This window comes from Balaenoptera borealis (genome assembly GCF_965194805.1).
Source record: "Balaenoptera borealis genome assembly, chromosome: 9".
In the NCBI taxonomy this organism is placed as follows: domain Eukaryota; kingdom Metazoa; phylum Chordata; class Mammalia; order Artiodactyla; family Balaenopteridae; genus Balaenoptera; species Balaenoptera borealis.
This window is the reverse complement of record NC_138873.1, coordinates 41,553,804-41,566,451: the sequence shown is the minus strand read 5'-3', so window position 1 is coordinate 41,566,451 and position 12,648 is coordinate 41,553,804.

The following is a 12,648-nucleotide window of genomic DNA, read 5'->3' as shown; positions in this document are numbered from 1 at the left end:
TTCAACCCATGATGAAGCTTCTCAACATATAACTCTACCCCCTCTAGAAACATCCTTGAATTACTCTTTTCTGCCTATTTACAGGTGTATTCACCAATTACTGCCTTATCCTTTCTAGTGTAGCTCACCTTAGTGTCTTCTGCTACTTCCCTGTCTTTATGTTTCCTACAGTTCAACCCAGCTTGGCAAAGGGCCTGCAGCTGAACAGCTCAGTAAGAAACTAAAGGGATATATTCAGATGTCAGGATGAGGGAAAGGATGTAAGACAGATTTTAATAAAGTTGTCGACAGTGCTGTAATTTATCCTTTATGAAAAAGGCTATAATATGTACTTCGGCATCCAGTGTCCCTTTCCATCCAAATCTCAATCCTTTGGTCCCCTACTCCTTCCACTGGGTTGAGTGTCACGTCTTTCTGTTACTCTTACTTTTGTTCTTGTTCTTTCTGAATCAAGCTTACTGTGCTCACCAAAGTATTTTCTATTCAGTCAGAAAGGAGGGTTGGTGTTTTTATTCATTACTTTTCTTCTTAAGTATAATCTGCCAACAAATGCTTGACTTTACCGTAACTGAAATAAACACAGGGTGTTGCTCTGTCCCAAAGTCCTTAGCTGAGGACTGTTAAAATACCTGTCCCCACATCTGGGTTCTGATACATTCCAGGAGATGAGTGCTAAGTGGCCAGAGAGTTGCTGTCAATGACCAACTCTTATGAACAAAAGGTAAATTTGAAGACATAATCCATAAAATTGTCCCCAGGCTAGTTCTGAGGGTCTTTTGATAGAAAGAGGAGAAATGTTTCTCTCCATGCACATGAAAATCTATATATTTAAAGATTCATTCCTTGTATACACTTTCTTACATTAACTTTTCTGGTCCCCATGACTATCCTGGAACCTCTAGACTGAAGTCCATTGTTTGACCCTATCCCTGAGGACTGGCACGTAACCTCTTTCTTCTCATCTTTAATTAAATTTATTAACATTGATGATTCTGGAAAAAAGTCTGTTTGTTCAGCAACCTTTGGCTTTACATTCTTTTGCATTGACTTGCCCCAGCCATTTTACCTCTCCAAACTATGCTCTAGCACAACTGTGTGATCTATTATCAAAGACTCTTGAATCTCATCACTATACAGAAAACTTCTCCCTTTCCTCTGATGCATTTTTATAAATTGATACCCTCAACTCCCTGACTTGCTCTGCATTCTTTCTAGGGCTACTAGGCATTCAGTCATGGAAATGGAAGTCTACGTCTCCAAGTCCTCAAACTATTCTTAATGCAAGACCCATAATATTCCTCTTAATTTCTGTTGATTCTCAGTCTCTGAGACCTGCCACTACTGTAGTATTTCAGTAGAACATCTCTTTTTCAGACCTGGAATGTAGTTTCTGAAAACTTCTCTAGTTCCTTAAAGGAAGGATTTTTCAGTCCTCTGAGGTCTCCAAGCACCAGTGAATCAGGTCTTAGCCTGTGAGGCCAGACTAACATCCTGAGACTATTCAATTGGACCTGTCACAGATCGCTTGTCTTTTTCTAAGAAGGACTCAGATGTTTCAATAAATTATGTGTCTATAGATGTGGCTTAAATACTCATTTTCTTCCTGCAGCCTCATGAGGGAGTTTCTTAGATTTTTACAGTCTAGCAATCTCACATAGTTCTAAGGCTCTCTATTCCATTTGGTATATCTAGTTACAGATCAGGCATTCTCCCTATCTTAGATAATTCTTACAATTTGCTTCTCACCTTAGTATGGTACTATAAGGGCAGTCCAATCATGGATGGTGTCTATTCAGCTTGTCCCCCAAATTCAGCAACCTGACTCTCATGATGATAGGGCATTCTTGGCCCCCTGGAAGTACTGCTGGGCAGTCACCTTATGTCTAAAATTCCATGAGTCCCTGAAATGTTACTTGAATAAAATTAAGTCTTTTTTTCCTCTTGACTTTAAAAACAGTCACAACATATTGTAACATTAAAAAAACTGAAAAGAGATACTGTATTTTGGGGGATTTCAGAAGGTTTCAGATAAGGACGTTATATTGCATATTATGTGGCATAATTAAACATCTCTTTGTCATCAGTCCTATTTCTCATGGCAGCTGGTCAAATCTCAACTTCCTTCTTTGTTTGTCTTCCTTTTCCTGATAAATGAACATTGCTGGTTCACTGGTCTTTTTCCTTACAACCACTTCCTTCCTTCCTTTAGCTCAGCTCCTCCAATATTGTGTCTCTCTAATTTCTCACCTCTTTTAGCTACCACTAAGAATCTCTTGTCCATATTTCCATGCACTTTCTTATTCCAGTCCACTTAACCATTTTCTCATTTTTCTATTCTCCTTTCTAAGACTATTTTACCTCACTCAGCACAGTGATGGCCTCCTGTCTGAAGTGTACACAAAGGATCAAAGAAAAGTAGTACCTTAGGATGAAGGTAAATACCTCTACATCCTTTTGATTGGATGGTTTTTGTCTTTATCACATTAATACAAATTTCATAACTCTCAAACAACTTATAAACGTGTAAAAAAATGATACCAAGATAGATTTGTTACTGATGAAAATTCTTAGCATTCAACCCTTAATAAGGTTTCTAATTTCCTTCTTAACATATGTAAAGCGGATCAAATTAAGCACTCTTGACATTTAGACTCTTAAAACAAGAAGCCAATTTACACTTCACTCAGAATAAGCAAAAAAAGAAAAAAAAGAAAAACCCACAGATGCATCCTGCCCTCCCGTCAACTCCTGCATCAGGGTCTTATGGATATACTGTTTCTCAAAAAAAAAAAAAAAAAAAAAAAAATCACAGCTTAGTGGATTCACTGGATGTAAGAGATGGTAGAGGCCAAGCAGAGAGTTTGTCCTACTCTAGTTTTAGATATGTGGCTTGAGGTTGGACCAGGGGCTGATTGGTAATTATTCCTGTGGATGAACAAGGTCAGATATCAGTATGATGAACAGAAGTCCTTCTATATATTGTTCCTAATTGCTTCACAGAGCACTGATACCTTATGATCTGGTGCCCATCTTTATAATGTCAGAGATTGGAAAAAGATCCCATACCAGACAATGTGTATAATACTTTGATTCTCTACCTGCAGGATATTTTTTGGCTTAAGATTGTTTTATGGATCCTCCCATTATACCTATACTGATATACTCCTCTCTCCCATTTTGTTTGGTTAGTATAGGGCCATTGAACACATTGACACAGGGTAACCTAAAAAATGACTTCTCAGTGGTTGGTTGTTTTACCTACATTGTTATTTTAATGATGATATACCTACAAGAAAGGACATCTTAAGAATTATGATTTATAAAAAGACATCACACCCAAGACATAAAATAAAGCAGTCAAATATAGAAAGATGAATATTTTAAAGATAATTTAACAGGATAAACTATTTTAACCAAAATCAAGTTGTACCACAGATAATCATAATTAATATTTTGAAAGACTTCTTAGACTTGGTTTTGCCAAACAAAATTATAGAACCTCAGAAAAGCAAGGAGTTAGGTGGCTATGTGAACACCCATCAGTTAAGTTATAAATATTGGATAACATTTAAAATCAATGAATAACTGCTATAACAAAAAACAAACAGAAACCAGGGATAGTTTAAACTCATAAAACCACAACTAGAATGCATAAGAACTTCAAGTTTGTTTATTCTTGACCTGAGTATGCCATTCTCCCCTAAGGCTACAGCTGTTTAAAATGGCAGCCAAGTGTGCTAGAGATCAGAGTTCAAGACTAGATGTTCAGAGGGAAAATACTAAGTAGTATGAGAAGCAAGGAGTCTCAAATTCTGAGCATAAACTGTCCAAATATTTGACTGACAGCTAAACTATTTGTGTACAGGGAAGACCTCAGGAGGCATGATAAAAAAGAAGCCAGAGACCAGGGGTGAAACATAGGATGTCCCAGATTCAGACCTCTGAGTTTGATGTTTTTAAAAATGAACTGCATTCCTCAATCATGCTCAGTTCAGTTAGCAAAAAGATGAAAGTGTCAGAGTACAGGGCCCAAAACCAGCAGAGCAACTGGAAATTAGGGGATTTCCTGGAAACAAGGTAAAGCAGAAAGCATGAGCCCCATAATCCACCTAAATTTACAGTTTTTTGACAAATTTGGCAGGTATGGGTGACCGATAGGAAACCTGGCTAAAAATGCAGCAGTAGGAAGGCATAAGAACAAAGCAGATATTTTAGCAGCTATATATTGCTGAACTTGGAGGGTAGGTGAATGTGAGAGCAGAAGACAGGCAGTTGGCAACAGAGTTTGCAGTTTGACTCCAGGCAAGGTAACTGCCTAAGAAAACAAAACCAGAATAATTCCCAGAACAGGATAGAATTTGGAGTCACTACAACATATTATTTGCAAAGTCTGCATTTTCAACCAAAAATCAGGCATCCAAAGAAACAGCTAGATTTGACAAATAATCAGGAAAATAAAGACAGTCAATGTAAATTGACTCACATGTTGGATTTGGCAGACATAGGTGTGCTCACCTCCTCTCACGAGCACACCAAAATCACAACAATCTGCAGAACAGCCATCATTGAAAAAGTCTGCAACCTACCAGAAAAGATCTTCTACAGCTAAAGACATAAAGAAGGAACCTAAACGAGACCAGTAGAAGGGGCGGACTCACAATATACTCAAATCCCATACCCCATGGGTGGGTGACACACAAACTGGAGAATAATTATATTACAGAGGTTCTCCCACAGGAATGAAAGTTGTGTCACCCACATCAGGTCCCCCACCTGGGGGGTCTGGCACCGCAAAGAGGAGCCCCCAGAGCATTTGGCTTTGAAGGCCAGTGGGGCTTGATTGCAGGAGCTCCACAGAATTGGGGGAAATAAAGATTTCGCTCTTAAAGGGCTCACACAAAATCTCATGTGCCCTCGGACCAAGGGCAAAAGGAGTAATTTTATAGAAGCCTGGGGCAGACCTACCTGCTAGTCTTAGAGGGTCTCCTGAGGAGGAGGGGTGACTGTGGCTCACCCTGGGAACATAGACACCAGTGGTGGACATATCGGGGAGTATTCATCTGCATGAACTGTCCTAGGGGCTGACATCTTGCTTGGATCACTCGCACCAAGACCTGGCTCCACCCAACAGCCTGTAGGTTCCAGTGTTGGGACGCCTCAGGCCAAAGAGCTAACTGGGTGGGGACACATCCCCACCCATCAGCACATAGGCTGCCTAAAGACTTCCTGAGCCCACAGCTGCCTCTAGATATGCTGCTAGACATGGATGGCCCTGACCACCAGAGGGCCAATCTCCCAAGACTGAAACAGGAAGAAATAGAAAATATGAACAGACCAATTGCCAGTACTGAAATTGAATCAGTAATTAAAAAACTATGCTATATATAGAAAATTCTAAAGATGCTACCAGAAAACTATTAGAGCTCATCAATGAGTTTGGTAAATTTAGTTGCTGGATACAAAATTACTCTACAGAAAATCTGTTACCTTTCTATACACTAACAATGAAATATTAGAAAGAAAAATTAAGGAAACAATCCCATTTATCACTGCATCAAAAAGAATAAAATACCTAGGAATAAACCTACCTAAGGAGGCAAAAGACCTGTACTCTGAAAACTATAAGATGTTGATAAAAGAAATTGAAGACAACACAAACAGATGGAAAGATATAATATGTTCTTGGATTGGAAGAATCAATATTGTTAAAATGACTATACTACCCAAGACAATCTACAGAGTCAATGCAATCCCTATGAAATTCCCAATGGCATTTTTCACAGAACTAGAACAAAAAATTTTAAATTTGTATGTAAACACAAAAGACACCAAATAGCCATAACAATCATGAGAAAGAAGAATAGAGCTGGAGGAACCATGCTCCCTGGCTTCAGAGTATACTACAAAGCTACAGTAATTAATACAGTATGGTACGGGCACGAAAGCAGACATATAGATCAAGGGAATGGGATAGAAAGCCCAGAAATAAATCCACGCACTTATGGTCAATTGATCTATGGCAAAGCAGGCAAGACTATACGACGGAGAAAAGACAGTCTCCTCAATAAGTGGTGCTGGGAAAACTGGACAGTTACATGTAAAAGAATGAAATTAGCACATTCTCTAACACCATATACAAAAAGAAACTCAAAATGGATTAAGGACCTAAATGTAAGATAAGATACTATAAAACTCCTAGAGGAAAACATAGGCAGAACACTCTTTGACATAAATTGCAGCAATAGTTTTTTGAATTGGTCTCCTAGAGTAATGGAAATAAAAAAACAAAATAAACAAATGGGACCTTAAACTTAATTAAACTTAAAAAATCTACAGATAATAAATGCTGGGGAGGGTGTGGAGAAAAAGGAATCCTCCTATACTGTTGGTGGGAATGTAAGTTGGTACAGCCACTATGAAGAACAGTATGGAGGTTCCTTAAAAAACTAAGCATAGAGCTACCATATGATCCTGCAATCCCACTCCTGGGCAAATATCGGGAGAAAACCATAATTCAAAAAGATACATGCACCCATGTTCACTGCAGCACTATTTACAATGGCCAAGACAGGGAAGCAACCTAAATGTCCATTGACAGATGAATGGATAAAGATGTGGTATATTTATATAATGGAATATTACTCAGCCATAAGAAATAATAAAATAATGCCATCTGCTGCAACATGGATGGACCTAGAGATTATCATATTAAGTGAAGTAAGCCAGACAAAGACAAATATCATATGATACTGCTTATGCATGGAATCTTAAAAAAAAAAAAATACAAATGAACTTATTTACAAAACAGAAATAGACTCATAGACATAGAAAACAAACTTATGGTTATTAAAGGGGATAGTGGGGGTGGGGGGGAGATAAATTAGGAGTTTGGGATTAACATATATACACTACTATATATGAAATAAGCAAGGACCTACTGTATAGCACATGGAACTATATTCAATATCTTGTAATAACCTATCATGGAAAATAACCTGAGAAGATATATATATATATATCTGAATCACCTTGCTATATACCTGAAACTAACACAACAGTATAAATTAACTATACTTCAATTTTTAAAAAATGGTTAAGAAAATCAAAGAAAAATATTTTCAAAGTACTGAATAAAAATATGGCATCAATGCATAAACAGATGAGAAATCTGAACATAAAAATTGCAGTTAGTAAAAACTGTAAATTATAGAGTAGAAAAAGTAGAAGTAATAAAAGTAATCAGTAGATGGGCTCAACATCAGATTGCAGATGACAGAAGAAAGAATCAATAAATTTAAGATAGATTAATAGAAATTATCCAATTGAAGAAGAAATAGAAAAAGGCATAAGGAAAAATGAACTGAATCTTAAAGATCTGGAGGAAAATATGAAGTGGTCTAACGCATATGTAAATGAAATCCCCAAAAGAGAAAGGAGACAGGAAAAAGCAGAAAGAAATTTAAGGAATAAAGGTCCAAAACATTCTAAATTTGATGGAAAACATTAATCTACTCAAGGAATTTCATACAAGTTAAACACAAAGAAATACACTCCTAGACACATCATGGTAAAACTGCTGAAAGCTAAAAAAAGAGACAATATAGAAAACACCCAGAGAAAAATGACACATTACATACTGGGGAACCATAATGAGATTAATGCCTGACTTTTTATCAGATTATGAAAGCCTGGAGACATATATTTAAAGTGTTGAAGGAAAATAAAATCAACCAATAATCTATATCTGGTGGCGCTATCCTTCAAAATGAAGATGAAATAATATATCTAGATTTTTTAAATCTTGAAGAATTCATTACCAGCAGGCCTCCCTTATATATATATATATAAACATATATATAAAAACATATATATATAAATAATACTGGATGGCAACATGGATCTACAGGAATGACATAGTCACCAAAGCTATATACTATATGATTCATTTATATGAAATTCTTAAAAATATAAAATTATAGTAACTGAAAGCATGTCAGTATGCCAAAGTGGGGTGGGAAATAATGACAAAAAGACGAGGGAAATCTGAATGATGTAAAATTTGAATTAGCTGATAGTTTTATAAATGTACACATTTGTCACAATTCATTGAATTTTGCACTTAAACTTGGTGATTTTTATTTTGTATAATACATAGGGCCTTACTAAGTCACCAGCTAGAACCCAATAAGCAACACTCTGTTAAAATAAGTAAATTCAGATATTTAGCTATTATAAATAAATGTATTCTAGTACAATTGAAATTTACATTATTTATTTAATATAATTATATTTCCAGCCATGTTTTAATGAGGTAATATGATTTGGGATATTACTCCTGCAAACTCCATTTAAACTAGAGCAAAATGATTTGCCAAAAAACTGTTTTGTTAATGCCAACTAATAAAACTTAGTAGGTTGTAGAATGTAATGAAAAGATGAACATTGGTGCCAGGTACTCCTGGGTGTGAATCCCAGCCCGCCTCCTTAGCAGTTTTGTAACCTTGGATAAGTTACTCAACTTCCCGAAGCTTGGTTTGCCTCATATGTTAAATGAAGGTATTATTACCTGTTCCATAGGGATGTTGTGAGGATAAGATGCAAAAAAGGTATGTACACTGCTTAGTGAAGTTCCTAACACAAAGTCAACATGAAATAAATGTTATCTATTTTGTTATTTGCAGTATCAGGATATTCGTTTTTAAAAAATATTTATTTTATTTATCTTATTCTTGGGGGCGTTGGGTCTTCGTTGCTGCACGCGGGCTTTTCTCTAGTTGCGGCGAGTGGGGGCTACTCTTCCTTGCGGTGTGCGGGCGTCTCATTGCAGTGGCTTCTCTTGTTGCGGAGCACGGGCTCTAGGTTTGCAGGCTCCAGTAGTTGCAGCACGCGTGCTTGGTAGTTATGGCTCACGGGCTCTAGAGCGCAGGCACAGTAGTTGTGGCGCACGGGCTTAGTTGCTCCACGGCTTGTGGGATCTTCCTGGACCAGGGCTCAAACCCGTGTCCCCTGCATTGGCAGGCGGATTCTTAACCACTGCACCACCAGGGAAGCCCCATATCAGGTTATTCTAATTAATGTATAAAATAGATCATCTGAAACAGTGAATTACCATAATGGCTACTGACCAATAATAAAATATTTGTATACCCTTCCTAAAATATTTATGAATAGGAGAGAATGTGATAAGGGAGGAAAATCAGAAATTATGTGAAAAATCAAATTATTGACTGGCACTGGAAGAGTAAATTTGGCTCACATGAATCCTTTTATTGAGGGTCCTCAACAATAGCCTCTGTCCCTTTTCTAACAACCCACCTACCTAAAGTATATGTGATTTTGCATCTCTCTTTCCCTCCCTCTCCCTCTTCCTCCCTCTCTCCCTCTTCCTCCCTCTCTCTCTCTTCCTCCCTCTCTCCCTTTTCCCCTCCCTTCTCTTTTTCTCTGTTCTCCCTGGCATATATTCAGTTCCTCTCTATCAATTTCTTAGTTTCTGTAACCTAGAGGTTTTTTCTGTTTTGTAGTCTGAATGTGTACCTAAGCTTTTTTCTTTGTTGGATCTGTGATAATTTCCTAGTATTTTACTCCTCTTACAGCTCCCTTCTGTTGTTCCACAGTGCTCTCCCTCTGACTTGTCCTAATGTGATGTTTAACCTGTGACAACTCCATCTTCCCATACTCCTTTTATCCCACCCAAAAGGTGAAGAGAGCATTTACTTGGGAGGAAGTGAAAGGTAATAAATGCTGGAAGGTAAAATGCTCTGGAATGAAGACTTGGTGAGGGACTCAGGTGAAAGGGGTTGAGGCATCCTTCTAAGGAAGGCCTCTTGTGAAGAAACAAGTGGTGTTTGGTGATCTTGGAAAAGATGGGAATATTTAGAGAAAGTGGTTTAAGGAAACCAGTATGAGTTCAGAAAGATAAAGAAGCAGCTTGAAGTAATATAATCACTCAAAAAGCATTATAAGCAAGGACAGAAAGGGGGAAAAGAATAAGAACTAGGATACACTGGTGGAACACTGCATGTTGGCTGAGTCCCTGGAATTGTGGTAAAGATTGATCAGTTTTTCATGCACCAATGACCTGGAAATATTTACCAATGGAAAGCGTGAGTCAGATGACTTTGAGGAGCATGGTTTTTCTTGAGGCTGGAAAGCGATTTGGATCTAAAGTCTATGCAGGAGGGCTTCCCTGATGGCGCAGTGGTTGAGAGTCTGCCTGCCAATGCAGGCGACGCGGGTTCGAGCCCTGGTCTGGGAGGATCCCGCGTGCCGCGGAGCAACTGGGCCCGTGAGCCACAACTACTGAGCCTGCGCATCTGGAGCCTGTGCTCCGCAACAAGAGAGGCCGCGATGGTGAGAGGCCCGCGCACCGCGATGAAGAGTGGTCCCCGCTTGCCGCAACTAGAGAAAGCCCTCGCACAGAAACGAAGACCCAACACAGCCAAAAATAAATAAATAAATAATTAAAGTCTATGCAGGAAAAAAAAATACACTGGTTTCAGAAAGGTAATGAGAGAGGTCTAAACAAATAAAAAGAAGGGGAGAGAAGAGAAAAAAGCCTACATTTTGAAGGATACAGATAGAAAGATAAAGTAACGTATAAGAGAATTGGGTTAGAGAAATAATAAATGAAAACAAGGATGCATTTAGAAAATACTGTTTAATTTTTAAAGTATGTCATAGGCCAATGGAGTAATGTTGGGTTGTGAACGTGTGTTAAGTTTACGCAGCAAGATTTCCTCACTTTGGGGCAATGTGCCCATAACGCTTGCTGACTGTATACCTTACATCTTATTACATACCTTATACCTTTTTCCTCCATATTGTATTTGTCTACTGCAATATAGTATCATCTAGAACAAAACATATGGAAATTACCTTTTTCTTTTCCCATTAGAATCAACCCTGTTTGAAACAAATGAGATTTTTCTTAAGTTTTCCTCAAAGTGAGATAGGGCTGGCCCTTTAAGATAACAGCAGTTTCACCTCTGTCTGAATCTAATTGTTGCAAATGACACAGAGAAATGAGAAAAAACAATGGTGACCAACTAAACAAACAGAAAACCTGCAATTATGCAGAACAATCTCAATTAACATTTTTTAATATTTTCTTGAAGGAAGAGGATCAAAGACATATTTAAAGACTGCTCTATTCATATATCTTTTTCGACCCATCATCTTTCCTCAAGAACATCCCAAGTCTTTCTCTTACTTAACAAAATAGATCCACAAAGTTTCCTTTCTGTCTCATATATATTTGTGCCTTTTGTTGTCTATGTTTTCCTGCTTTCTGTCTCTGTACCAGTATCCACCAATTATATTAATCCACACCCTTGCTATAATAAGTATCATTTCTCATCCAAGAACAAACTACTGTGTTTACTGTCTTGCTTTTGATTCATACAACCCATCAGCTATTTCCCTTGTCTCCCATATATTCCTTTTTTCTTCTTCCCCTCATCCTCCTTCGGTATTTGGGCCATTAGTCAACATTTTTCTTCATTCTATCAATTCTGAAAAAAAAGTATTATTTGAAAACTTCTTTATCCCCAATGATTCTATTTTTTATCAATATTTGCACTTCATGGCAAGATTAAACAACTCTTTAAGCACTGACAAAATATCAGAGAACTGCAGTTAGAACCAACTTATGACCTTAAGAAGTACCTGTGATGATGGAAAAGAACAAGACAATTTAAAGGAAGGTCTTAATAATAAATACTGTGGAGCCCAGGGCTGTTAGAGAAAAAATTGCAAAGTGTATAAACCTTAACATTTCTCTGTGCCTCCACCATTTCTTGCCCCCAGAGTCAAAATCATGCCACAGGATTCTTATTTAATGAAGTCACCATACATGCCTGGTATGTGTCACTTGCTTATATATCTCACCTCTGGCTTCTTCCCTGAAACTCTGGCCCCTTGAGTTTAAATGGCATGGGCAGAGTGTTAGGAGGTAACAGTCTAATAGTTTAACAATTTTACAATGAAGTGTCAATGATGGATAGTCCAGCTTAAGGTCCTAGGAATGTTTTCATTTTAAAACACAGAAACATTAGAACCTAGATCACTCTCTAGTTGGTTTATTTTCAGATGGAATTACAGGCTTAAGTTATAATTATTAAGAAAAATATTAGTTAATAGAAAACTAAAAGGACTTTCTGTTGCTCCTGAATCATTTTACCTCCCACCTTTCTTTTGATGAATAAGACTGAGGATGTAGAAATCCCAAATAACAATAGCAGCAAAATATTGAATGCCAACGTAGAGCTACAAAGAGTTTGCAGCAGAAGTAAAAACAGATCTATAAACATGTTGCAATTTTGGGGGAAGACAAAAAAGGTTAGAATAGAAGCAAGATAAATATGTAAGATACATGTATACTGGGCCGCAGACACACATATCATAATAACGCCTGCCATCCCCCCAGGTCTCATTGACCATCCCACATTGTTTCCCACAGCTTTCTCCTTCAGCAGCTCTGAATTATTTTCCTCTGAAATCTATGTCAAAGTCATCTGATGATTTCGAGCAGGCTACAAGATTTTAGTTGTTGCTTCCTTTCTCGCACCCACCCTCCCTCCCTCCCTCCCTTCCTCTGCTTTTATAAAGATAAAAGTGAAAAAAGAGAGGAGGATAATGTCAGGTTTTGAT